This window comes from Leuciscus leuciscus (genome assembly GCF_965113295.1).
Source record: "Leuciscus leuciscus genome assembly, chromosome: 6".
Taxonomy (NCBI): Eukaryota; Metazoa; Chordata; class Actinopteri; order Cypriniformes; family Leuciscidae; genus Leuciscus; species Leuciscus leuciscus.
The window spans coordinates 18,387,459-18,415,077 of record NC_138730.1 but is presented as its reverse complement, the minus strand read 5'-3'; the positions used below and the strand labels follow the sequence as shown (position 1 = coordinate 18,415,077).

At 38.1% G+C, this 27,619-nt stretch overlaps 1 long non-coding RNA gene across 1 annotated transcript; it reads right to left on the bottom strand.

Moving 5' to 3' along the window:
• Positions 1-1,040: 1,040 nt before the first annotated feature.
• On the bottom strand, positions 1,041-3,819 carry LOC309500263. Its single transcript, XR_014206521.1, has 3 exons — positions 3,273-3,819; positions 2,355-2,388; positions 1,041-2,106 (listed from the first exon to the last, which is right to left on the bottom strand). It is a non-coding gene; the product is annotated as an uncharacterized lncRNA (long non-coding RNA).
• Positions 3,820-27,619: the final 23,800 nt, after the last annotated feature.

The window sequence follows — 27,619 nt, the reverse complement described above, 5'->3', positions numbered from 1 at the left end:
GGTGCTCATTATGGGCATCTCACAGGGAATCGGTTCATCAAAGGAAGCTCTTCGCGGAGGGGTGAGGAGAGTGTCCACATCTCCAGACGAAAACAAATAGATCATTAGTGCTGTGTTTTGCGTGCCTCCACCCCTAGGCGCTCGGTCTCATTGGACCATAATGTAAATCAGGAAGGTCAACCAGCACATGGTATAGCATTCCTCACTCTGATGCGTGATTCCAGACAGCAAGGGCTCTCAAAAACAGACTGCAAATCCTGAGGGGACGTGGCTTTGATATATATGCACCTATATAACATCCCTTTTTATGTTGATTTTATGGCACCTAAAAAAGAAGAAAGAACAGGAGGAAGGTGGCTGTATTAACACAACACAAACAGATGCTGAACGAATTCTGTCAAAATAACATAATTTTAGTACAATTAAAGATATAGGAAATAATTCACCTTACCTTTTATGCAAATTCTGTAATTGGGGATTTCATGTAAACAAAAAAGAGACACGGCATTTTAAATCCAATTTTTAAAGGTATATTAGTGTCATCTGGTGGGAGTAAAAAAAGAAAAACCACTAGATTCCTATTTAGCTCTATAAAGAGGCTTTTAAATTCTATAGTTGGTTTTAGACATTAAAATGAACTTTTATTGTGTCTATTTTGCACTCTTGATATTTTAGAGCGTCCCCCCTTCACCGCTGTGTGTCCGCATCATGGCTGATTTGTAGATTGCCCCCCCACAAAAATGTCCCGTTCATTTCCTACACTGTAAAAAAAAAAACTGTGAAAAAACGGTATTATTCCGGCAGCTGGGGCGCCAGAAAATTACCGTAAAATAACGGCAAAAAACAATCTCGTTAAAATACAGTAATTTTCCATAATTAAATAACAGATTATATCTTTAATATTACATAAAATCTTATGTAATTATTGGGATTTTTAACGTTTAAAAAAAGTCATATACACCTTTAAAACAATTAAATACTGTAAATTTAAGGTTTTATACAATTATTTTATATAATAATACTGTCTATCTACAGTAATTTTCTTTTAATATAGTTTTTCTGTGTAAAATAACAATGAAATTATGTATAAAAAATGCACACAAGTACATAAATTCAAATACAAATGTTTGTAAATTTACAGTTTTTATTTTTATTTGTACCGATCCAATTTCACAACATCTCTAATTAAGTTCTTAATAATAGCAAATGTACAGTCAATTTCTTTTAAATTAACTAAATGTATGAGTACAGAATACCTGCATATTTACAGTATTAGTAATTGAACAAACACTAAACATCAAGATAAGTGATTGATAGGAAATAGATGCTTAGTATATAATTTAGAACATGTAAATATATCCACAATAAAAAGCAATTACCGTATACCTTTACAGTATAACTTATTTTAACATTTACAATTACATTTTATCCAAAGTGACTAACCAATTAAGATAATAATTAAAGATAATAAAAAGCAACAAGTGCAGTGACAAGTCCCAGTTAGTCGCACAGTACACATAGCAAGGTTTTTTTTTTTTTTTTTTTTTTTTTTACAAAGATATAGTATTATTGGGTGAAGTGTTTATGAAAAAGATGGATCTTTAGCAGTTTCTTGAAAATGTGTTGAGTTGCGCCGGTCATTCCACCCCCAGGAAACAGTCCAGGTAAATGTCAGTGAAAGTGGTTTTGTGTCTCTTTGGGATGATGGCACCACAAGGCGCCGTTCACTTGCAGAACACATGCTTCTGGAGGACACATAGATCTGAAGCAGTGAGTTTAGGCATAGGGCTACCTTTAAAGACAACTCTTGCTACAGCATCTGGATCAGTTGCAGAGGTTTGACTGATACTGGAAGAGCTGCCAGGAGAGCATTACAATAGCCCAGTCTGGATAGAACAAGAGAGTTGTGTAGCTCCGATAGGAAGGGCCTGATCCTCCTAATGATAAGGCAAATCAGCAGGATCACAGCAAGTATGTTTTGGCTGAAAGTTGAACCATAAGCAGTTCTGTCTTGGCAAGGCTGATTTGAAGGTGAAGGTCATTCATCCAGCAAGAATTTTCCATCAGGTAGGCTGAGATGCGAGCAGCAACCGTCAGATCATCTGGCTGGATTAAAAGGTAGAGATATGTGTCATTAAGATATTAGTGATAGGAAAAGTCATGTTTCTAAATGACAGAGCCTAGTTAAAAAAAGAAAGAAAGATGGGTGGAATCTAACACAATCGTAATCTTGCTGTAGCAAATCCAAACCTTGTGCATACTTTTAGTGCAATCATATGGAATCAGAAGACTGTTATGAACATATGGAATCAGAACCATTATGATTTTTATGTTTTAATGAATTCTTCCCATACCTTGTTTGCCATGATCATCTGCTTTCCACGTGACCTGAAATCACACACACACACACAAGTTATTTTAAAACTCAGTATTAGATTTACACATGTCAGAATATGTTCCATTGGGACAATGCAAAAACTCAACTGACTATGATCTTGAAGCTGAGCTGGAAAAGCCAGCAGTAATATTTTGAGCTGCCATGTGATTTTAGCTAAGTTACATTTATAGCAAGTAACATTAAATGAATATGATTTACTGTGACCTAGACCTAGATACACCTAGGGGTTCATCATGTTGTATTCATATTCTAGTCTTCCTGTTCTAGGCTTTCCTGTATCATCAACAAGTACGTTAAGTTACAGACAGTATTTCGATTTCTTAACGGTCTTAATAAAGTTAGTCATGTTAACTATTACGAAATAAACAAAAGAAACACAGTAGGCCTATTTTTTAGTAAAACTGTGGCTATTACAATGGTAAAAAAATCAGCTAAAAACGTGTTTACTACAATTTTACTATAATAAAATAAAGTAAAAAAAAAAAAAAAAAAAAATTGAAAAAAAAAATTGAAAAATAAAGTTTTCAGCTTCCAGACATGGTTTCAAAATGTCCCGCCATTTAAGAGATTGGTTTAATGTTACTGACTATCATAACGAAGATTTTATACACAATTATGGACTTTAATATGAATAACAAGTCTACTAAAGATTGTTTTAGGTCTATAAGTTAACAAGTAAGTTAGAGTGGGTTCAACTGATCTTTCTTAACACAGATCGATAATTGAAAAGACCCATGCTGCATTTGTGTTTTGCCCTCGACGCCAGTTATGACTGAACATAATTTAAGAATGCTAACGTTAGCATGGAAACAGTCTAACCACTTAACACAAATGTAATATAAAATATCATTTACATGTAGTATTAGACTCTTACCTCAGCCGTTGATCGGTCGGGATGAGGTCTGCTGTGACGAACCAGGCTCACTGAAAAAGGGCGCGTTATTTCCGGAATGACTGACTGACACCAGACTACAACTAATATGTGTTCAGCAGCGCTCCTGCTCACGGCTGCTTCTGTCGAATACGATTATAGCTCTGAATTCAAATCTCCCGCTTGCCCTTGACACAGATCGACGACAGAGACAGATTTGTAGCTAACCGTTGTGGGCTGGGCGGGACTAAGCAACGAAACGTAATGGCGGATAATTTGAATCTGCGCGCGGCCGCGCGCGCGGGCACACACACACACACACATTCAAACGCACACAAAGCCACGCAATGTGCAGCAACGCAGATTTGGAAAAACGATTCATAAAATACATAAAATATAGGCCTAAATGAAATTTACGGGCAAATACAAATGATGATCAAAATGAACATCTATTTGCAAGACAAAATTAAAAGATTATAAATAATTAAATAGGCCTGCCTAATGTGTGGACAAATCTTAAAACTCACTTTAACCCCCACATGCTTAATAATCTTTAAGGAAAACATTTCTGCAGTTATACCTTATTTTCTTTGTTTTCTAATTCCACAGAAATAATCTGTAAAATATTACTTAATTTTTTATGTAAAATTACACATAACCCTATAAAATTACAGATAATTTCCTTTAAAAAACGTTAAATTAATGTAAAACCACAATAAAAGCAATTACCTGTAAATTTAATAGTGGATCTTTAAATTACAACAAATATCTGTAAAATAACAGGTATTCACTGTATAATGACAAAACGGCAAAATTCTGTAAAAAATACAGACAGTTTCCTGTAAATTTACAGTTTTTTTTTACAGTGTATGGGGGTCATTTCTGACCACGAACAACACAGATTTCACAATTTTGTTTTACAAACATTTAGCTTTTTCAAATCAAGTCCACGATTTTTTTTGTGGTCACATATCGACTGCCACAAAAGTCACAGAGTTTCGCACCGTGCCGATGAAGTAGCGATTTTCTAAAATGACCAAACAACACCAGAGGATTGCTGTATTCGTGGTGTAAGACGCAGAAAAATGTGCTGTAAAATGTTCGGTCTCACTTTAGATTATGATCCGATTGTCACAATTAACTAACTATTAACTACGACTTTTGCCTCAATAAACTTCTATTTACTACTTATTAATAGTTGGTTGTTAAGTTTAGATATTGGGTAGGATTAAGGGATGTAGAATATGGTCATTCAGAATAAGGCATTAATATGTACTTTATAAGTACTAATAAACAGCCAATATCTCAGTGATATGTATGCTAATAAGCAACTAGTTAATATTGAAAATTGGACCCTAAACTAAAGTGTAACCAAAAGTTCAATTTTATCCAAAACAGATGTGATTCTGGCAAAGTTGGTTGTTGTATGTATCGTGGCGAAATATGAGTGGTGCTAAAAGTTAAATGTACTTTTGTGTTTGAAGATAATATATCACCTACCTGAGATGTAAAGTACCTGAAAACCATACTTGTAAAAGTGCAGATACCTTACAATGAAAATTACACCATTACAAGTTACCAATTTTTTTAATACCATTTGAGTAAAAGTCTTAGAGGTTGTGATTTGAACAGTACTTAAGCATTTTACTTAATACTTAATATTATGTTCATTAATTTGATTTATATTTGTAACTGACTGACAGGTCAAATAAAAGAAAAAAACAAGAAATTTTTCACACATTTGTGTGGCAGGCAGATATCTTTATAAAAAATGTATTTGCCCATCTTGCTTTAATTTTGCAAAAGTGAGCATTTGTGATGTTTTAAAATCAATCCATGAGATCCATATTTCATAGCTGTCCAAGCTTTACCCCCAACTATGATATATAATCGCTTGCAAGAAAATCCAACACTTTAATGGAACAGAGGAGAATACATTATTCACTTGAAATATTGCTGTCAGTGTTATGAGAATCTAGAGTCAATAACAGCTATCAGTGCCATAATCATACACTCTGCGGTATCCCATAAGACAAAGAAAATATCCAATATAGCTTCCTTTCTAATCCTTAATTAAATAATGAATTTTTTACATAACCCCCACCCCCCATTCATTTTTGGCAACAGGCAACAAACCAAAAATATATATGATTTACTGAGTAAACTAATCTTTTAACATAAGGGTCTTGAATTTGTTTTTGTGGGGACATTAAAACATTTAAATTTTTTGTCATCAGTGCAAGTTATATTTTAAGAATAATTCATGAAATAGATGTCTGAAAGATGTTAAAGTTGTGCTAAGCCAGATATCTGCTTCTGTTATGAATCATAAACTATCCAAAAAGCACTATATTCTATTAAAAGTACAAGTATAAGACACATCTCCTATATTTGATTCTATAATGGACTTCAAACAGGGGATTTGTGTCATCTGCACCCCTTGAGTTTTTATTCTGCATAATCAGACACAAATATGTTTGATGTATGAATAATATATTCAGATGGGTGTCTAGGTCATACGTGCAAACCACTGACAGTTTATTTCAATTATTAATAACTTCAGTGCGGTAGCTTGCACAGAGGAACATATAATACGTAAATTTATACACATAAAATATTTATAATCTGTGATAATAGTGCAATCAACATACAAGCTTATTAAAAACTCATGCATCACAATGTAATGTTTTTAAGACAAGGTTATCCGTTATGCTGCAGATTAAAAAAGACAGAATCCAGATGAGTAGTTCAGCGTAGACAGAAGTCAAGTCATGTGACCTGTCATATCACTACAGGATGCATATATATCCTGTGGTTATGGTTTATTCAGTGTATTATAGCCTACCTATGGGGGGTAATTCATCTGTGCATTATTAAAGTGTGGCTGTGATTCGGCTGTGTGCATTTGAATGGAAATGTATGTAAATAATCAAGAAAATGATACCGTGAATTCAGGGATCTGCTGTTGCTAGTTCAAAACAAAAACAAAGTTAATGTTAATTAAAGGTGGGGCATTTTTTTCAAAATCACTTAAAATCCTATTCCTAACCCACTTACAGCCACTGAGTTAGAAGCACTGAAATGAAAATTAAGCAATTTAATCATCTGTGGATCGGGCAGGACTCGAAAAACTCCAGCCAATCATTTCCAAGACCACCTAGAATCACTGGACAGTAAGTTCGTCAATCAAACGGTCGTACCATACCCCCCTCCTCCCATCCCCCTTCATGTTTTTCGAATGGGTGGAGTCGTTGGAGGAAAGAAGGTAGGAACATTTGAGTTGTGTATTTTCAAAATCTGCCGGCTGTTTTGCAAATCCCATACCCTACCTTTAACTTACATTTTAGACACAATATCGCCAGTTACCATAGCTGTTTTCTCTCCTCCAATGAAAATAGTTCCAAACAAAGCTACAGCAGAGCTGCTGAAACAACAGTAGGGTTGCCAACTGTCTGAAATAAAAATAAGGAACGAGGGGGGGGTAATTTTTAAGTAATTTTTTACTTAAACAAATACAACATATAACATTCAAAACTCATCGGCTTAGACTGCATTTGAAGAAAAATAAACACAACAATTTTCTGTAGCCTTGTGTGAACTTATTCAATAGAATTAGACTTCTAGAATGTTCTTTCCAGTGCAAAAAAATATATTTTTAATTTAATTAGACAACATTTTAAGGAAGTGTAGTGCAAATATATTTATATAATTATACTTCCATTATAGTTAACTTTCTTTCCAGTGCAAAACAATAATACATAAAAAAACAGCTAATAAAGAAAATCTAAAATATTGCACTCAAATACTGCATTCAAGCAATACAACACCTGTATGCACATGGAAAATCTCACAGAAATAAATAAACCTTCAGACTAAGCACATTGTGCAGCTATTTTTTCCATGTGTACTTTTTTGATTTCTTTACAATGTCAGGCTAAACCTGTACTATCTCTTTTAATATAATCACTCTCTTCACAACTATATTTGAGTTTAAAAAATCCACATGATTAACGTTACATAGCCTACCATATCAGCCTCTGGAGACGTCTGACGGACAAGGAACCTTGACATTGCTCCCTCCTGTGCCCGGACAATCGGCCTTGTATTCATTGTCCCTCACGCATTCCAGCCACGGGCAGTCATTTTCCCATTCAATTCTATATGTTTGTGCTCTTTTCTTTTTCGCCGGCTGCTCGGAGGCGCTCGGAGGTAGTCATTTTTACATTTCCCGCTGTTGTCACTTGTCGTCATCGTTGCTACGATACGTGACTCACAATGACTGAAACGACCAATTAAAAGGGCATTCTCTGATGATGTTCCAAGATGTTAAATTAGAAATTAGTATCTACCGCACCGTCGGTTTTTTTCTTATCATAGCCTACTAATGTCTTCGTTCATAGTCTGACATATATTAGAAGCTATGTGTCTGTCATGGATTTGCACTGAATTGATTCTCAAAAATACGGAACAAAGTGCGTTCCGTATCAGTTCAATACGGAACAAGACTTTTATGTGTCAAATACGGAACGATTCCGTATTATACGGAACGGTTGGCAACCCTAACAGTGGTCTTGTATTTTCGAAATAATAATTTGGAAGAATGATTCAATGACTCACGGTTATACTGCATATAAAGGCACAACAACGAAGATGAAGAGTTCACACTAGTGATGGGACGGTTGGGCTCCGATGCTCCGACGCAGTTTTCAAAGCACTATTGTATCACACACAGCCCGTATCGAAATGACAATACCACGTGATTGATGACGTTTGAAGCTCCGAACATGCATCCAGGTTGGAACAGCCATAGATTTTAGGTGTGTTCGACATCGGCTGCGGCTGGATGTAACCGATCGGCGAGAGTAGCCGCGTGCAGGTGGGGAGGAGCTGCAAACGGAGACGTGAAGTCGGACACTTTCTGGTTCCCGTAGTGACCGCTCACGTGGTGTTTGCATACTTTACCACAGCTGAAGTGAAATAAATGTAATATTGGCCAAATAATACACAGATGTTTCAGAGACATTTTCATTCAATAGGCCTACTTTATGTACTGCTTCATACAGCGTCTGTTTGAACAAGAATAAAGTTCAACATAATTGTTACTATTAATGAAGTGGAGTCTATACGTTTTTTAATCAGTTTTAATTTGATAAACATGACACAATATAACATACGACATGAAAAGAGTGTTTACTGTTATAAAAAACTGATTTGAGAGCTTTAGAGGAACTAAAGGTGATCGAATAAACACGGAAAACACGTGATCGTTGTCATGCGGTGAATCCGGCCAATCGTGGGACAGCTGTGTCGTCATCAGCCCTCCTGCAGCCCAGTGCAGCCGCTCTTGAGAAGCTGCGCTGGCTGAGTTCTCCGGCTACTCTCGAAATGCTCTCGCGGTACTTTGATGGCATATGTCACAGTCACGTGGCGTCGGCGCTGTATCAAGTCGGACAAAATTTCTAACCGGCATGCACTGCTTCAAGTCAGCCGCCGATCGGTCTGCGCAGAGCTGTATGAAGTCGAACAAGCCTATTATATAGAGACAGAGAATGTCTAATATGGCGAGAAGTTTCACTCTCACTACACTTCCGGCTTCTGAACTGGTTGCAGTTCCACTCTGATTCCATATGAGGGCGCTCACAGTACGAGTGCAGAATGAATGGAGGTCAATGGCGGTATACCCCTCAAAATCCACTTTTCTCAGGATATAATTTTTTGTCTAGTAATTTGAATGTTGTATTCGAAAGGAGATGCAAAGAAATTACACATTGCTGGGTGTTAGATTTTTTAGAGTCACTTATTTGATTTAAAAAAGTCTTTCAAAATGTCAATGACGTCAGAATGCTGACGTCATTAGCAGAATGCTAGCGTGTTATGGGCAACAACAACTCAACCTGTAAGAAATCAAGACGACATAAGTACTCGTTCATTCAACTTTCGACCTAAAACCCATGTTGAACTTGCAAAATCTACAATCACATCTGAGATTTCTCAACGGCAATCGGGTGAAAGAGACAAATTTAGCCGTCTAGCCCCATTGACTCCCATTCATTTTGCACTCATGGCGAGCGCCCCCAGTGGAACTCTGGTGGTACTACAACCAAAATTCGGTACAATAGGGCTTAATAGGGAGTGGACAGGCTCTCCGTAGACGGGCTCTGATAGAGACTAGATGCCCTATTGGCCGCTGGGCACTGAGAAATGCGGCCGCCATCTTAAACCGGTCGTATTCCTAGTTTCGTTGCGTGGCAGCAGTTAAGATGCTAGAGCACTCTGGAATATTTTCCTGTTCTAATCGGCGGACCATCGCAAATAGGGCCCGGGGGATTACTTTTAACATTACCGTACTATTGGTTGTATTTTGTGAATAGAATATTACCAGATAATTGAGAAGGAGCAAGGATCTTTGATATTACTATACTGAAATCGTAGCCAGCTAACGTTAGCTAGGCAATGTTTACTGCACCAGTGTTCACCTGACATGGAGAGGTGGGGTAAATAATAATTACAAGAGCTTCTCGGTTATTTTAGTCCCGTCCGAATGTGCATCTCAGTAATCATTATGGACAATGTCAGTAAAGATTACGGCGACTTTTACCTTCTGTAAAAAGGTCCAGGAAAATTACCTCGGGTAACGTTTATATTAATAGACGAGACGTGCGAATAGACCCTCTGTAAATCAAGTAATTTCGTGTTTAAAAGTAGTTTCCTGTGGTTTTTCCAGTATTGAGACACTTGAAAAGGCATTCAGTTGCGTTCTGGACACTAGGAGAAGTCTTCCACAAGTGTTTTCTGGCTCCCTCAACGCAAGTGTTTTCCACATACCATTCAGATCAGAAAGAAGTTCGAAAGCACTTGTAAGAGGCACGAAACTTACTTTTAGCGCAATCCAATCTGAAGTTAATTCATAAATTTTTCGACCGGACATAACTGTTTTATATATAGGTTATTTGTGTTTGCGCACGTGATATCAGGAAGCAATGTAAATGTAAAACACACACGTTTCTTCAACTTATTAAAATATCTTACTTTACTGCAACTATCTGTTTCTGCTTCTTTATCATATTTATAGTGTGTGATTTATAAAATACCTTATATCCTACTACATCACATATTTTGATTTTGGACGTCTGGTCACTTTATATCTTAAATCAGAATATTATATTAATGTTAAGCCTACTATGAATATTAAAATATGCCGAACCATGTGTCCTGTATAATAGCTACATGAATGACCTTTGCAGCAATAAAACCCGCATGAAAATCAGTTCGGTATTCAGTGAGGTATGATTAATTAAATGCGCTGACAGCTCCTTGCACCTGCCATTCAGATTACACTGAGTGGAGCGAGTGACCGGTCTAAGATGGCGGTCCCACGGCTCGCCCGCGCCAGTAGGCAGTAGCGGGCGATAGGGCGTCTATCTATATTATGTCTATGGGAACAGCTGTTTTTATATGTTTTTTATTGGCGCTTCGCGACCCCACCTGATGCATAAAAGGGAAATGATTGTCAAGGAAGCTTATTTATTTAAATGATTTAACACTATGCTTCCCTATAACATAATATATATATATATATATATATATATATATATATATATATATATATATTATATATTATTGATCAATATGTGAATCCGTTCACCAGTTTACACATGAGGAGTTGTGGTCACATTGGCACAAATTAATTTATATGAGATTAGTTATATCCACCATATTCCTACACCCCATAATGCTTTGCACGAATTATAGCTGTAACTTCCATTAAGCTGTAAACAATCAGTGAAAAGTGTCTCGCTCTATGAACGCAATACGTAAAAAAAAAAAAAAAAAAAAAAAAAAAAAGTATCACAATGAGATTACATGAATCTTCTCACCCTTCAAACAATTTAAAAGTGTAAAAGCATCAAGGTAGGCCTATGCTACTTTCAACAGAACAAACAACCCCAAAAGCGCGAGTCTTTACACAGCAATAACGGACGGCCTTAATCAGAGCCGATCAGCCCTATACGCACACTACGCAAAGTGCGTAGGGCCCCGCAAATTACTCAAGGCCCCGCCTCCCCCTCGTGTCAAAGCGCGTCAATCAATGTTTACAATATCGATGAGAAAATGAAGCGGAACTATCCTTCTGGTCACGAAAAGAGAGAGAAAAAAACACCATAAGAGTTCATTGCAGGAACAGTTATCAGGCAGACTTGTGACTCCTCTCAAAGTTTGATGTCAGCAAAGAACAGTAGGCTAAAGTTAAGTTGATGTGAGTTGATTTATTATGTTTAATAAACGACAAAGGACAACGGTGTTTGTTTATAAACTGCAGCTCGGAAAAGATAACCGCGTCGCGCGTTAACATGCGATCATATCATATGCACGTGCATGAAATGAAACGCGCACTTTCCAGCAGAAACATCTGTTGTGAGTCGGGACCAGTACAATACGGGCGTGATGGCACTCCTCATTATAGTTTTAAAACAAGACGATGATTATCTAGTCGCTCAGTCAAGGTTTAGTTACAACTCTGCCCAAATGCAATATGGAAAGCAATGTATTGACATTGACTATTGATAGGCTCCATTGAATTTAAAATGTTGATTGGCTGGAGATTCTGGTCAATATGGATGCACATCCCTCAGTAAATAATAACCATCAAGAATCAAGAGTATCAAGAATTACTTTTATCATTTAAAACACAGTGACACATGCTATGGCGCCATTTTAGCTTTTATTCATTCACAGGATAATTATGCATTTTTGATATCAATAATTAAATTTGTACTATTTAAAATGTGAATTCTTGATATTAAGAATGAACTTTTTACTTGTAACAATGTCTTCTGATATCAGGAATTACATTTTCACTACAACTAGTTAAAGGAGGGATTGTAGTGGGAACACTGGGGTGTCAGGTGTGACTGTGTGGCAATGGCAAATGGTTCATGGCTCACGGGTCAGGTATGAGGGCCCCTAAACAGAATTTTGCTTAGGGCCCCAGGGAGGTCAGGATCGGCTCTGGCCTTAATCAAAAATGTTCATTAACTTCAGCATTACGTGATACTATTTCAAAGTGATTTCCGTCATTTTGACAGATTATCAATTGCATTTATCTGTAAAAAAACAAACATGAAAAGAGACTTGAGGATTTGAGGAGAATAATGAGAGATTCTTCGTGCATTCCAGTGAATTATTAATGGAATATATCGTAAATTAAATTCGGGAGAACAGACCAGAAATGTGCAATATATGTTGTCCTTTTTCATACTTTAACAGCGGATTGCAAAAAAAAAAAAAAAAAAAAGAATCATGAGAAAAAGAATGCAGCGACTGAAAAGGGCTCTTGCCATAGATATTCTTGTTATAACATGTCACGTTAAAATAACAAGTAGCCTATAACGTTATTCTCATGATGTCTGAAAATAAATCATGAAGTAAAATTGACAGCACATCCAGTCAAACCGACGGATCAGCTTTATTTGCAACTTTATGATTTGAAATTATTCGTTTCAGCCTTCTTGAATGGAAGTTCCCCAAACCGGAAGTGCCACCCATAATTCAAAACACAGTAATTGGTCGTCAGGAATAAGGTGGATTGATCCCAGATTGATTCCACTCTTGTGTCACGGGCCGTTTCTCAATATGCGTTCTTGTCTGTACTTGTGTTCTTGTGGACTTGTGAAACGTCATCAGTCGCTGCCCAAGTACTGTTCCAATTCAAAGTTCACATCTAGCCAAGTCCAGTTCAAATCCCCGGATGTGTTCTTGATCCGCCCCTTTTACCGAGGATGCATCGAGAGGTGACTTGTGCGGACTTGAGACAGCCAGGTATCCCAGAATGCATCTCACACCAACCAGCAAGCGTCAATAGCAGAGGAGAAACCCTGCGTAATTTAAAAATACTGCTGTTATTGTGTCACGAAATGTAGTTTTAAGAGTTTTTCAGGCGAGAATGTAGTTGTTTAAAGCTAAAATCTTTGGTTTATTTATAAAGATAGCGCCTATTTAAAAATTTGATCTGACGTTTTCGGAGTTGTGAGATCCAGGCAATCGGACGCTCGGCGCTCATGTACCCCGCCGAGAACAGCCTTTCCTCGGCTATAGTGCTGCTGACGTTTGCCGCTGGCTCGGATGTCTCTAGTCTAGTGGTTTAACATGAGATATAAATCGTCTTGTGTATCTAACGGGCGATTTATTTATTTTATTTGTCTCATTAATCTATAATTTGTTCCCTGACAAAACGTTTTAGCTGAGGGCAGAGTGAAGTTTCATAGCTTTATATATTTAGGGTATTTAACTTTAACGTTGTAGCCGAGAGAGCTGACTTATGTTTGACTGAATCGTTTGCTTTGTTATTGTATAGCTTCTTATACCTTTAATGCTACTTATACTTTTATAATGGCTATTATTGATCATTAAAGGTCCCTTGACATGAAATTTCCACTTTCTGAGGTTTTTTAACATTAATATGAGTTCCCCTAGCCTGTATATGGTCCCCAAGTTTCTAAAAATTGTAATCGGTGTAAATCGAGCTTTTGCTATTTTTCTCTGCCTTTGAGAAAATGGAAGCTCAACCGGGCTGATCTTGAATCTCCTCCTTATGACGTCATAAGGAGAAATGTTACCTCCCCTTTCTCTGCTTTGTCCGCCCATGAGAAAATGAGCTAGGAAGTAGAACGCGCACGCGCGATTTTAGTTTGTCCACGAGAGATATCATGGCTTTTGAGCAAGCGAAGCATAATAATTGCTCAATAATTGGATTGTCAGGGACCAAGGCAGTGAGGCAAGAGGACACAGGAGACTGTTTCCAAAAAAAGGGGTTTTATTACCCAAAATATTGAAAGGTTACATAAAGACCAAAATTAATAACTAGGCCTTAAAAAGAGGTCAACAAAAAATAACTGAATATAGGCTCAAATACATAAACTCATAACACAAGGTTAACTGAACAAAAACTGACCTGCCACAAAGACACAAAAGGGAGCTTATATAACAGCTTGACAAAACCAAATAACATAGAAGGGGTAAACAAACTAACACATGAAAACTCAAGAGCTAACTAAGGACAAAATCCCCCCCGGCACATGGTGAGACATGGTATGGCCTAATGAGCTGGCTCCCGGATATAGGTCTCCTCAGCCCTTAGCCACTCCTTTCGCCCAACCAGGAAGGGACCGCCCCAATAGTCCAGGTAACTCAACACAAAGAAACATGTGATTAGTGCACTCCCTGTAAATCAATGTAAAGGTAAAGCAAAATAAACTAAATAAAAAAACTGTTGTGTTCATTATTTAGACATCATAGTTTAGATGACTGTAAATGATAAGTGCAACAAACTAAAGAGATGAAATAATTAAACTAATCAAATGTTTAAAACCGAGGTGATGTTACCCTGTGTGGTCGTAGCCATCACATGGATGTACAAATGAACATCGAATGGTCAATACAGAGCTGGGCTTGCTGAACGTCGGACAAGTAAGTCAACAAATTATATATAAGTGTGTTGCTTTACTGTTTATGGTTACCTAGCTTGTTACACGTAGAATGTGGCTGTCACATTAGCTATGCAGTTACTTGCGCTAATGTAAAGGTAGACAGCATCAAGTTACACATACTGTAACGCGAGTGTTGTACATTTCTTTGTTATTTGGATAACCGTTTTCCTGTTGGTTATATGGCAGGATCTGATCCAGATGGAGAAGCAACGGATGAAGAAGTTCCAACTCAACGGCTCCAGCAGGACGTTTCCGAATGGTTAGTTTAAAATATTATGTCTGGATACGGTACTTTATTCGGATGGTTTACAGTTATCATCATGTAGCTAACGCTAACCTACTGTTGCCTTTTCATGAGAGATCTGTAACGTCTGTAATTTATCTTATTACAATTACATCAAGCTCTGCGATCTTGAAATGCGGATATCGCGCGTGCCATATAACCAACAGGAAAACGGTTATCCAAATAACAAAGAAGTGTACAACACTCGCGTTACAGTGTGTGTATTCACACACATACTTGATGCTGTCTACCTTTACATTAGCGCAAGTAACTGCATAGCTAATGTGACAGCCACATTCTACGTGTAAGAAGCTAGGTAACCATAAACAGTAAAGCAACACACTTATATATAATTTGTTGACTTACTTGTCCGACGTTCAGCAAGCCCAGCTCTGTATTGACCATTCGATGTTCATTTGTACATCCAATTATTGAGCAATTATTATGCTTCGCTCGCTCAAAAGCCATGATATCTCTCGTGGACAAACTAAAATCGCGCGTGCGCGTTCTACTTCCTAGCTCATTTTCTCATGGGCAAGAAATATTCTCTGGGCGGGCAAAGCAGAGAAAGGGAGGTAACATTTCTCCTTATGACGTCATAAGGAGGAGATTCAAGATCAGCCCGGTTGAGCTTCCATTTTCTCAAAGGCAGAGAAAGATAGCAAAAGCTTGATTTACACCGATTAAATTTTTTAGAAACTTGGGGACCATATACAGGCTAGGGGAACTCATATTAATGTTAAAAAACCTCAGAAAGTGGAACTTTCATGTCATGGGACCTTTAAATAAACAAACTTCAACAACATAATGGCAGATCCTTTGAGCGCTGCTGATGACGCGATGAAGTGACGCTTGAGTGATCAAGTATTCCAATGTATACAAAAAAGTTACATTCGATTCCTCCGTCCTCGCGTCTTTTCCTTGCAGCCTTCCCTCGCATCCTACAGGGGGGCGGAGCTGAGACGCGAGGAAAGGAAGCGAGGAAAGGAAACGAGGATGCACAAATAAGAAATGAGAAGCACCCTATAATTCTGCACCGAGGCTGAATTTTTGGAGAGATTTCAGATACAGTACTAAGGACCACTAAGGACTATATTAAAGCCTACAAAAAGTAGCATGTCATGGGACCTTTAAAACTGACATTTAACAAAAAAGGTTATGTCATTTTATTTTATATATTTAAAACATATAAAATATTTTATTATACATGTTGCTCTTCATTGTATGTATAATAAAATAAAATGACACAAACCTGTCTCTTTTTGCTAAATGTCAGTTTTAATGATCAATATTATATATTTTTTTATGTCTCATATTTTTAAAATGAAAACAAAAAGAGTCAGGGTTGTGTTTTATATTTCGTGTTGTTATAAATATATGCAGTGAAGATAATCAATTGCGTTGCCTGAACCACATTTGTGTGGCCATTTTGTTTAAGATTTTTTTAAATGAAAATGAAAAGAGGCAGAGTGGTGGTTTATAACATATTTTGTTTTATTGTAGCCTAAATATACATATATTACATATACATATAAGAGATAACCGGAGTAGCCAGAGCGAGCTGAGTGACGCTATCAAGTACGCCGCTGTTCCATTTTCAGAATTATCGGACTTGCGTCCTCCCGTCCTCGGGAGTTCGTTCTCCTGAGTCGAACTTGTCAAGTCCGAACTACCAAGGACTCAAGTCCGAACTTTGCGTACTTGGTATTGAGAAACGGCTACGGACTTCCGAAACTTTGCTTAGTCACGTGCTTTTTCGGCGGTGATTTGTTAGATATGGTGGAGAAAACAAGTCTGACCACCAGATGTCACTAAAGCGCATTGTGTTAAAAGCTTCGAGTAATGCTTTTTCGGCAATATTTGATAAAAGCCTCAAACGCCCCAGAAAGCCAGTTTCCCATATGTAGTTCACACTAGGCTACTTAATAATATCCATAGGGCAAATCCACATGAAGAACAGCAAGCAAACACAACCATAAGTAAACGAGACCGGATAAGGTGACCTGAAAACACAGGACATAAATACAGCTGACAGTGATGATGAATCAAATTAGTGATGACAGACTAGTAGTGGTGGGAAATGGTGCAAATAAGAATACAAAGTCCAAACAGGGTGAGACACTCATAACGACTCATCGTGACACTCATAAAGACAGTGGCTAAATTCGAGACTGCATACTGCTGTGATTGTTTTATCTTTATATGGCAGTATTAGAAAGTAAAGGCGGGATACACTGTGCGATGTCTGTGTGAATTCAGCAACTGTACCTACTCAAACTGAACGAGTAGATCGCATGCGATGTAAAGCCGACGCTCAGGATTTATGTGCTCATACTACACACGGTCCGAACGTCGAGCTGCGACTTCACTGCTCACACAACCCCCGTGCCGGGTAGCGCCAATAGACGATATCATGTATCCAGAGATATTGTCAAAACAAGCATCAGCTATCAATATCAAAATTATTTAGCATTTCCAATTTATGCATTCAATTATTATTAGTGTTTTTGTATTTATCATTATTATTATTATTATTAGGGAAGGCTACTTTTATTATTAAACTGATAGGCTATTATAATTAATTTGCCACGCAATAATTTCATAGTGCATCACCACATAACCAACGCCCTGTGAGGATGATAAAATATTACATAGAAGCTTCCTCCTTTTTGTCTAAAACATTTAGGTCGATTACAATGAATTATAGGCATATCATTAATTATTAACAGTCTATAATATGTTCGAACACTGCAATAATTAGTCATCAATGAAAATTAAATCCATCCATCCATCCATCCATCCATCCATCCATCCATCCATCCATCCATCCATCCATCCATCCATCCATCCATCCATCCATCCATCCATCCATCCATCCATCCATCCATCCATCCATCCATCCATCCATCCATCCATCCATCCATCCATCCATCCATCCATCCATCCATCCATCCATCCATCCATCCATCCATCCATCCATCCATCCATCCATCCATCCATCCATCCATCTTCTTCCGCTTATCCGGGGTCGGGTCGCGGGGGCAGCAGTCTAAGCAGAGATGCCCAGACTTCCCTCTCCCTAGACACTTCCTCCAGCTCTTCCGGGGGGACACCGAGGCGTTCCCAGGCCAGCCGGGAGACATAGTCTCTCCAGCGTGTCCTAGGTCTTCCCCGGGGTCTCCTCCCAGTGGGACGCGCCGGAACACCTTCCCGGGAAGGCGTCCAGGAGGCATCCGGAACAGATGCCTGAATTAAATACAACTTTATTTCAAAAACATTGTTTAACAAATTAATAAAAGAGGCACGGTGTAGATACATTGCAGGTGGCTTGGAAGACGTTCTTTTTTTTCTTTTTTGCTGCAGATGAAATGGTAAAACTTCTGTTTTCGCGCAGGCGCAGTGAGGGAAATTAGGGCAATCGGTTTGTAGCTTTGCTTCAACTGTGCGATATAGTCACAAGGAGCTACCAAAATTTCTGACATGCCAGAAATTCATCCGACCATCCGATTGCCGGTCGGGAAAGGTAAATCGCCTCTCGCTGTAGGCTACACTGTACGAATACTGCACGACAAACGATGCACGACAAAACTGAAAATCGGCCCGACCCGAAAAAGAGTCGCATGAGTCAGAATTCGGCTCAAAATCGGACGAAAATCGCACAGTGTATGCCTGCCCGCCTTTAGTTTTAGTCACATTAGCGAGATGTTAGATAAATTCGTAGGCAAAAAAGGTCCATTGTCTTTTGTCAAAAGCATAGCAATGTTTGACAGCATTTTGAGTTGAGCAGTTTGAGCACAGCTCAAACTGAAATCACTTTAAAAGCAAGCAGCATTCTCTTCGTCAGCGCACCGAATCAGCGTGACCAACTTGAACATTAGAGAAATCTGCATGTGGAACTTTTACGCTCACATGCAAAACTCCCAGATGCTCCTATTGAAATTACTGGATTTTGCCAATCAACAGTAGACCTAAATGTTTCGTTTCAGTGTGAAGTTCTGAATTCATCCATGCTTAATTGCATATTCTCTGAGTAGGTAGGCTACTTCTTTTGAATGAGCGATTACTTCACGGCTGTTAAAAATGTATGCTCTATGTATGACTGTGTGTAGTATGAATGTAATCTGGATGAACTACAATCGCCATGTTGTCATTATCATTTGACATACTAGCATTAGCTGCATTGTTTCACTGCCATTTACAACTTCCATGGCCTCATATGAGACAGTAAAGTGTCCATTGGATGCAGACTTCAGATCCTCACCGGAAGCCAGTGTTGGGGAGTAACTAGTTATGTTATTTAATAACAAAATAAATGTAACTGTCATCTGTTACAGTTACTAAGAAAAAATGTGTAATGAATTTACAGTAATGAAAATGTTAACGATTACAAAGGGGGTTGCATCTTAATATTTTTTGTTAAAAAATTAGGATATGTTGAATAATATGAATTTGTCGCTTTGCCTGTTTTTGATGTGCACGATGCCTCTTGCTATTTAAAGGCTCATTATTAGTAAAGCGATGCTATTCTGAAGCTTTTGACAGTTTCTCTTGTTTGAATGTGCAGCACACCACGTCTGCCAATTACATCAATCCACATTGTTTCTGAAACTTTAGGCTACATCCTGTCTGAGAGTTGCCACCATGGCGAGTGATAAAAATATGTTCCAGTGCTGGAAATGTAAAAATAATTTCCTCCAGAAATCAGAAAAGCGCTCAAATATAACAGTTCAGTGCAAAATATGTTTGCCAATATTAAAATGGTATTGACACTGAAGGCTAACAATGCTATTGACATTGTTAGATGCCAGGGTTTCCTGTCACAGCTATGCAAAGATGTGATTGCAAAAACAGTTTCTTGTTATCATTAAACTATTTCTTGTTATGATTTTAAATCCTCCCATTTATCGCAAAAAAGTTTTTACGCTCGCATGAAGTGGTTTTTCAGGCAATTCAAAAATAAATATTTCGCAAAACTGCAATGGAAACAGTTTTTGCGCATTTACAGGTCACCTGACGTAGATGACGCGGTATGTTTGGACAGAATACGAGACAGAGCTCTTTATTTAATTCATATAAGACAAAAGAATTACAGGAATAATGGATTCTAAACCTCAAATAAATGCCACAATCAAGACTTTGAAGCAGATATGAGGGAGAAACACCCAGAAACACCTCATATGTGCCGCTCACAAATATAATAAGGGTCATTCCTTACCATTAATGCTTGGAAAATGCCTTTAATGCCTTCGATAAATAATAATGGCTAGTGTAGTGGCTGGGATATAGTACATAAACCTACCAACGTCCGTTACCATGGTTTTTGGAATGATTTTACTTATCGCGAGAGGAGAAATGAGGTTTCAGTCGCATAACATCAGTTAATGGAAATGGCGTCATTTCGCAATAGTTTTTTGTCGACATTTAGAAAAAAATCGCAAAAGTTTTGGAATTTGTAAATCTGTAATGGAAACGCGCCTAGTGTTGAGCACTACTGTAAGGTTAACCTTGCCTGGTTAAAAAAGTTTGAAAATGATAAACATTTGAAAACATCCATTAGAAATTTAGAAAAGTAATCCAATGTAATCAGTTACATTACTTTAATAAAGTAACTGAAATAGTTATATACACTACTTATTGCATTTTAAATGGGTAACTTGTATTCTGTAACCTATTACATTTCCAAAGTAATCTTCCCAACACTGCCGGAAACAGAAGGCAATCCTGGTACTTTGTGCCTACTATTTTATGAATGCTGTGGCGCTTTGGAAATTCAAGCCGCTCTGCTAGAAGTTGTGTTTTTTCTAACATCCTAACTAGAAAAAAACTGTTTTGATGAACCTTGAAAGTTGTTCTTTTGCAAGGTTGATATACAGTAGGCTACATGTACTCACAGAAGCAAGGTTGTTATTTTTAAAGACTTTTTACCCTACATGGAACCCTAAAATAAAAAGGTATAAATGCTCTCTGAACCGAATCAAAATGCTGTCCGTGGGCTTCATAGATATGCATTCCCATCTGCAGAAATATGCACTGATAGAGTGTTCCACCTTTGGGGACCTCAGCATACAGTCCCAGTGGCAATCATTTCTATGAGAAAACCCAGGCGATTGCTTCATCCTCACGTCATCAAGGGCCCTGTGACCTTGACACTGTTCAACTCAATCTTATCAGCCTGTTGTCCTCAAACTGTCTTTTAAACTCGAGTTTAGGTGCTCCTACTTTGGTTTTGAATAAATATGTCGGAACTGACTTGTAATTACGTAACTGCCCCTCTGGTTTATAGGTTTTAATTTGTATGCCTTCACTGACATTAAGTCTCAATTGAGTCTCCCGCTACTAAAAGAAAACAGAGATTATTTCTATTTATTGTCCTTCTGAACTGATTCTACACTAATTTAGGCAAAATCTTCTTTAGCCCTGCATAAATCCTTAGAGCAAACCAAGTATCTCTAAATATAAAGGACTCAAAATTCTTAGAACTCAAATGTAAGATTTCAAGGCATACAGTACCATATTGTATCCACAATATACTGCAAGCCCAGTCGTAAACTTGCGCAAAAGATTCAACTAAAAGAATTCTGCAGCTCCAGGCACTGACGTCGTTCAGATATTTCCTTCATTGTTATCGACCCTTAGTGCGGGGTGTGTGCGCTCGCTAACAAGATGTGCCTGCATCTTCATGCCCATCAGAATCTCATTTGTGTCTCAAAACTTTGAAGTTGTTCTTCAGGTCAGCCCCCAAAACCCACGCAACTTCAAAAACCACGACCTCGGAAATAGATCAACGCGAGCACTCTCCCCGCAGTGCTCGCTTTCTCGGTTTTACCCTAATTAACCCACTTCGATTGCATCGTACGGCAACATTCAACAATACCTTTCATATCCAGCCAGAGGAGAGCTTCGTTTATCGGCAAGACGATCATTAGCAACCTTAAACTGGAAGAAATACTAATTAGAGACAGAATACATTTTTTAAAAAGATTGTATTTTATAACTGAGCTCATTGTGAGGACAACTTGCTATTCTTTGACTTCATGGAGGATATGAACGCCTGTCTGAAGGTCAAGTGTTTGATTGCTTCTATTTCCTTTGCTTCCAGTTATTTTGGTCATAATTTCAAACATCTTTCTTCCTTAATTTGGTGCAGTGTATTCATTTCTGAGTGCATAAGCTATCAGGCACAGAAATATTGCATTCTGGAGGTATTTACAGAAGCATGAACTCCAAACAGTGTTTTAGAATTGTTTTTATAAGGATGAAGTTATGAGAGATGTGATTATTAGGCTTAAACTCTCATTAGACCTAAAAATATTTGTTTGCGTTAACACGCCTGGGACTCTCAGTGCGTTTATTGCTTCTGTAATTGTATTGTTTGGTGATATATCACTGATAAATGCAAATGACTCTCTTTTTTTTTTTATCATTTTATCAATCTTTTTTATAAAAAGGTTTTCTGGATAAACCATGGCTCTTCAGAAAAACAAAAACGTTTATTAGGCTTTGGTGAAGGTTTTTGTGACTTTTGATGTAGACACGTTTGTCATGTTTAGTTGTTTTCATGAAATATTCAAGGCTTTGAAAACATTGATGATGTATGATGGCACACACATTTTTCTTTTTGAAAACAGCTATGTTGGAAAATGGCCCATTTCGTAATGCATAATTCATAAGCAAATCATATAATGTAAAGTGAGTGACTATGTCTGCTAGAAAACCGGTATATAACGTGTTTTGGATGTTGGGGTGGGCTTTATTCCACAAGGCAGGTTAAACAAAGATTCACAAGATCACACTTACAAATAAGTCAGATAGAATAAATGCGTATTTGGCGTGCTGTCCGAGGAGAGGGCTCCGGGCTCGGTTTTCGGCCCTAACCCAGAGTACTCCCCGTATTCCTGGCTGTGAAAGAACAAGCCAAGAGTGAGGAGTCGGGGTGGTGGAGGGATTAACTGCTTGTCCAAATGTTTTAACCTGCAAGAACCACATGATTCATTATAAGCTTAATCTGCAAGATTTACAGTATCATAATAGTATCATAGTACACAGTATCATAACTGGAATCAGTTCACCATTTGTATCACTCCGCTTGAGGCGACTGTCATGGCGGTCAAGTAAATCCACCATATATTTTATAAAAATACTACTGTTGTTGCGTCACAAAATGTAGTTTTACGATTTTTTTAGTCGAGAATGTAGTTATTTAGACCTCAAATATGTGCCTATATGTGCGAGCTCCAGGCCGTCAGCGGCCATTCAGCGCTCATGTACCCTCAGAGAGCAGTGTCATCTCGGCCAGTCCTTTGGTAATTTGCCGCTGGCTCTTATGTAGATAGTGATTACATTTACATTTACATTTACATTTATTCATTTAGCTGACGCTTTTATCCAGAGCGACTTACAATTGCTATATATGTCAGAGGTCGCACGCCTCTGGAGCAACTAGGGGTTAAGTGTCTTGCTCAGGGACACATTGGTGTCTCACAGTGGATTCGAACCCGGGTCTCTCACACCAAAGGCATGTGTCTTATCCATTGCGCCACCACCACCCCGGTTGGTGATTAAACATGAGATATAATTCATTTGGGGTATATCAAAAAAGGCAATCTTTGGTTTGGCAATCTGGCAATCTATTACTTGTTCCAGAGCAAATCGATTTTGGTTAAGGGCAAAATTAAGTTTCATAGCTTTAAATTTAGGCTATATTTCACTTCTTCCTGTACTAGAGCACTACTTTTGTACGTTTGACTGAATTGTTTGCTTGTGTTTATTTCCTATTGTCTTTTATAATGGTGATTGTTGTTCATTTAAATATTGTTGTTCAATAAATATTATTTTATATAAATAATATTCCATGTTTGGTATTGAGAAAGGATCGTGATCTGGACAGGAGACGTGAGCGCACCACACCTTCCCCTGCTGGAGGGCCAGGCGGGGAATCTTTGGTTCCCTTTTGTTTTTGTTTTGCCGCTCACACAAGTGGCAGAGGTACCCAAATTTTCAAGAAAGAACAGCTTTCGTTGGGTCACACAGCCTGCAGCTCAAACATGACGGACACGAGCCCTTCGCCTCCCCATGTTTGGCCGTAGCACACACAACCCCACACGGGTCAGTGTTGTGTGTTCCGAGGACGTGAAGCTTCTTCACCTGCCACCAGCTGGTTCTAGTCAGGGTTCACGGAGCAAGGTAGGTTTTACAGTACACCCTTAGACACGCATTCAGGATGCACTTTCCGACATGGCGGCCTACTTTCCGTTGTGCCACCCCGCCACAGGTATGTCAGACTTGGTTGCTCCTCTGGTGCCACTCGTACGGAGTTCGGAAGCCTAGCTAGTGCTTCCCAACCTGTCACGATGGCTCATCAGTACAGTCAGACTCGGCTAAGCGATTAAGTTCAACAGGTGTCCGCTCGGGTTCAATGACGTCTTCTTTGGCAGGCAAAGTGCAGAGTGCAGTGGCAGGCCCTGTCCCACATGTGGAAATTGCGGTCCTATTGTCCATCTCTTTTCTCAGGATGGAGTTGGACTCAGTCACTATGACGGCACGTCTCACAAACGAGCACACCCAGTTGGTGCTGAATTGCCAGAAGTCATGCAGGGGAAAAATAGCGGTTCCACTGAAACAATTTCAGAGGCTCCTGGGGCATATGGTGTCCTCTGCGATGGTAACGCTCAGGTTGATGCATATACGACCGTTTCAGCACAGTTTCAGTCGAATTCAGAGGAGGAATTCAACAATAGGCCCAGTACTCGTGTTGCATGCCCTTTTTAGGTCAGTACGGGTAGGTCATACTGTAGCTAGGTGCTCCATTTGATTCCCTGATGGTAATCCCATATGAGGTATTTTCCACATTACGGTTTTCCTGTCAATAAACCTGTGTCTTCCACTGGGCAGAGCCCTGTCTCTGCCGCCAGTCGCTGCATTTGTAGTAGTTCTCCTCTTTCAGGTAGGACCTACCGCAAGGACTTCTTTCCACGTGTGTTACATCCCAGGAGTTAAGTCCATGTGATGTATTCTCCAAATATTAACCTCCCCTAGGGTAGGATGTGGTCTCCGTAATGTCCTTTCTCTCATCTTCGTCAGCACTCTGGTCTGCAATCAGCTTTCATTGTCTTGCTAAGAAAAAGAGAAGAAGAAAAAAAAGACCAGAAAAGGTCAAGGAAGTCTGGCTGGAGAGACCTTTTCCCATTGTAAGTACTGTTCTTTCAGTACCCGAGTGGTATGAAGGATTTTTAAGGCTTACATGGGGTGTGGGGTAGGTTACGATGTTGTGAGTATACTTGTTACCCAGCAGGCAGTAGCTTGTAACTCAGCTGTTGTGGTGCTTTCCATTGAGGCCTCTAGTGTCAGTCTTCAACACCACATCGAAGTGACTTACAGATAGGGAACATCTCGGTTACTGTTGTAATCTATGTTCTCTGATGGAGGGAACGAGACATGGTGTCCCTTCTGCCACAATGCTTGATGCTTCACACAAATAAATAAATGTTTTAGAAACACTTACAGGAGAACGGTTTACTGCTGTGAGGAATATGATCAATAAAAACCACAGAGATTTATTGACTGGAACCTTTTCTGATGAAGGCAAAGCTGTGACGATTTTTTGTCCACCAATTAAGCATTTCCGATGCCCTTAAGCTGACTTCTTTGATTAAGTCAATGCTTTTTGCAAAGAATTACCGAGTTTTGAATTCCCTATTAAATTTAGATTCTCTGAGAACTCCGGGAGAGCCTCTTTTGTTCTCCACAATGCTGTCATGTCAGTGCACAGCACCATGTTGTTTATCCTTTGAAGAATATTATGTCTTAAAAACTCACTTTAAAAGAACTTCATGCACTCAGACATTTTACGATTCAATTTGGCTGTGACTTGAGTTTCTTGATTTTAGAATGTCAGAAGTCAACTTTTTTCTCTTTTTATTTTTCTAACCTTTTATCTATATTGCTGGTTTATATCAGCATTTCATCTTCCCAATGCTGCCTCACTCATCTTTTACAAAATGCCAGCAATGAAATTGAACAGCTGTCTCGAATGGCGAATGCAAGACAATCAATGTCTCCCTCTGAGTCTGCAAGTAAGCGGTCGGCTTGAAAATGAGGAGCAGCTCAGTAAAAAGGGAGTGTTTTTCTGAACCATAGGCAACAGAAAACACTTCAGCAGAACACACACAGGTTTTTAATGTAACTTTTAATGTGTTATATAACAGTGCTCTTTAAAGTGGATACTGCAGTGACATTAAAGCTTTATGGAAATGCTGTTAATTTGTTTGACCACATTTTACTGATAGAATTCAGTTAGGAGTTGTCTTACTGCTAATTTGCTGATCATTTTGATTAATGACACAATTAAAATGAATATGGGGTTTTCTTCAACTACGGGAATGATTATGTCCTAGAGGTTCAATTTTATTAAAACTAACAAACTTTCAACTGTTTTCTTTTTGTTAAGGTCACATTAAAACTGTATTGGACATTTTTTAACCAGACCTTCATCATTATTTTTTTTTTGTGACTTTAACAAACGTTTTATAGATTTTATTGTTGTACCCTTGTTCAAGAACGTCTTAAACTATGACAATACATCATAAATATATGCATCAATATGTCACAGTCTTGTTCAGTTTGTTTTAGTTTTCATGGACTTTCTGATTGTTTTCATTAGTCACATGTGTTCCTTTGTTCTATAGTTTCCCACCACTCATTAGTCACCATGGACATTAATCACAGCTGTTCGTCTTTTAGTTATAATCATCACTGTGTATTTAAGTTCCTTCCTGTGTTCTGTTCAGTGTCCGGTATTGTTCGTGTTTATGTTTACACGATGTCTCGCATGTTGGCTGTCTATTTGGATTTATCTATTCAACCTTGTGTTATGCTATCGTCATCGGATCTAAGCGTACACATTATATCCAACCCAAACAAAGTGAAATAACTTAGTTAAATGTTTATCGTGTTAATTATTTATATTAATCTTAACATAATTTTAATAAAGTCTTGCCAAAAGTTAATTTTGGCTAGTTTGCAGTGTCAATAAAGAGATTACTTGCAAATATTACTTGAAAGCTGTTAAAAAATATCTTTATTTTAAATATCTTATTTTTTTTAAATAAAATGTCATCTAAAGGTACCCTTTTTAAAGAAGTTGCTATTTAAGTACTTCATGTTTAAAATGTAATTTCCATTAAATGATTTAAGATGTGGTAGAAATTACACTTTGTTGGAAATGTTTTTTTGTTTTGTTTTGTGTTTTTAAATGACAGTGAGTTTTGAGTGTGTATTAAAAGAGTTTATTTAAAGCACAGAGGGCCAAAGTACCCTCTGTTAAAGAAACTATACAGTATATCACATCACTCGCATATCTAGTGCATTGGCTGCACTGGATTTAATTTCAAATTTATTCCTAGTTTGATTGAAAGCCTTTTAGGATTATAGAGACGTTTTAAAATACATCAGACAACAACAGGGCAAACTTCAGCTCCAAGCTACCGTACTGTAGCTCAATATACCGACATCAATAATCAAAAAGCAAAACATCTTTAATACCTCAGCATGAATTTCTTCCTGAAACAAAACAAATCCATTTA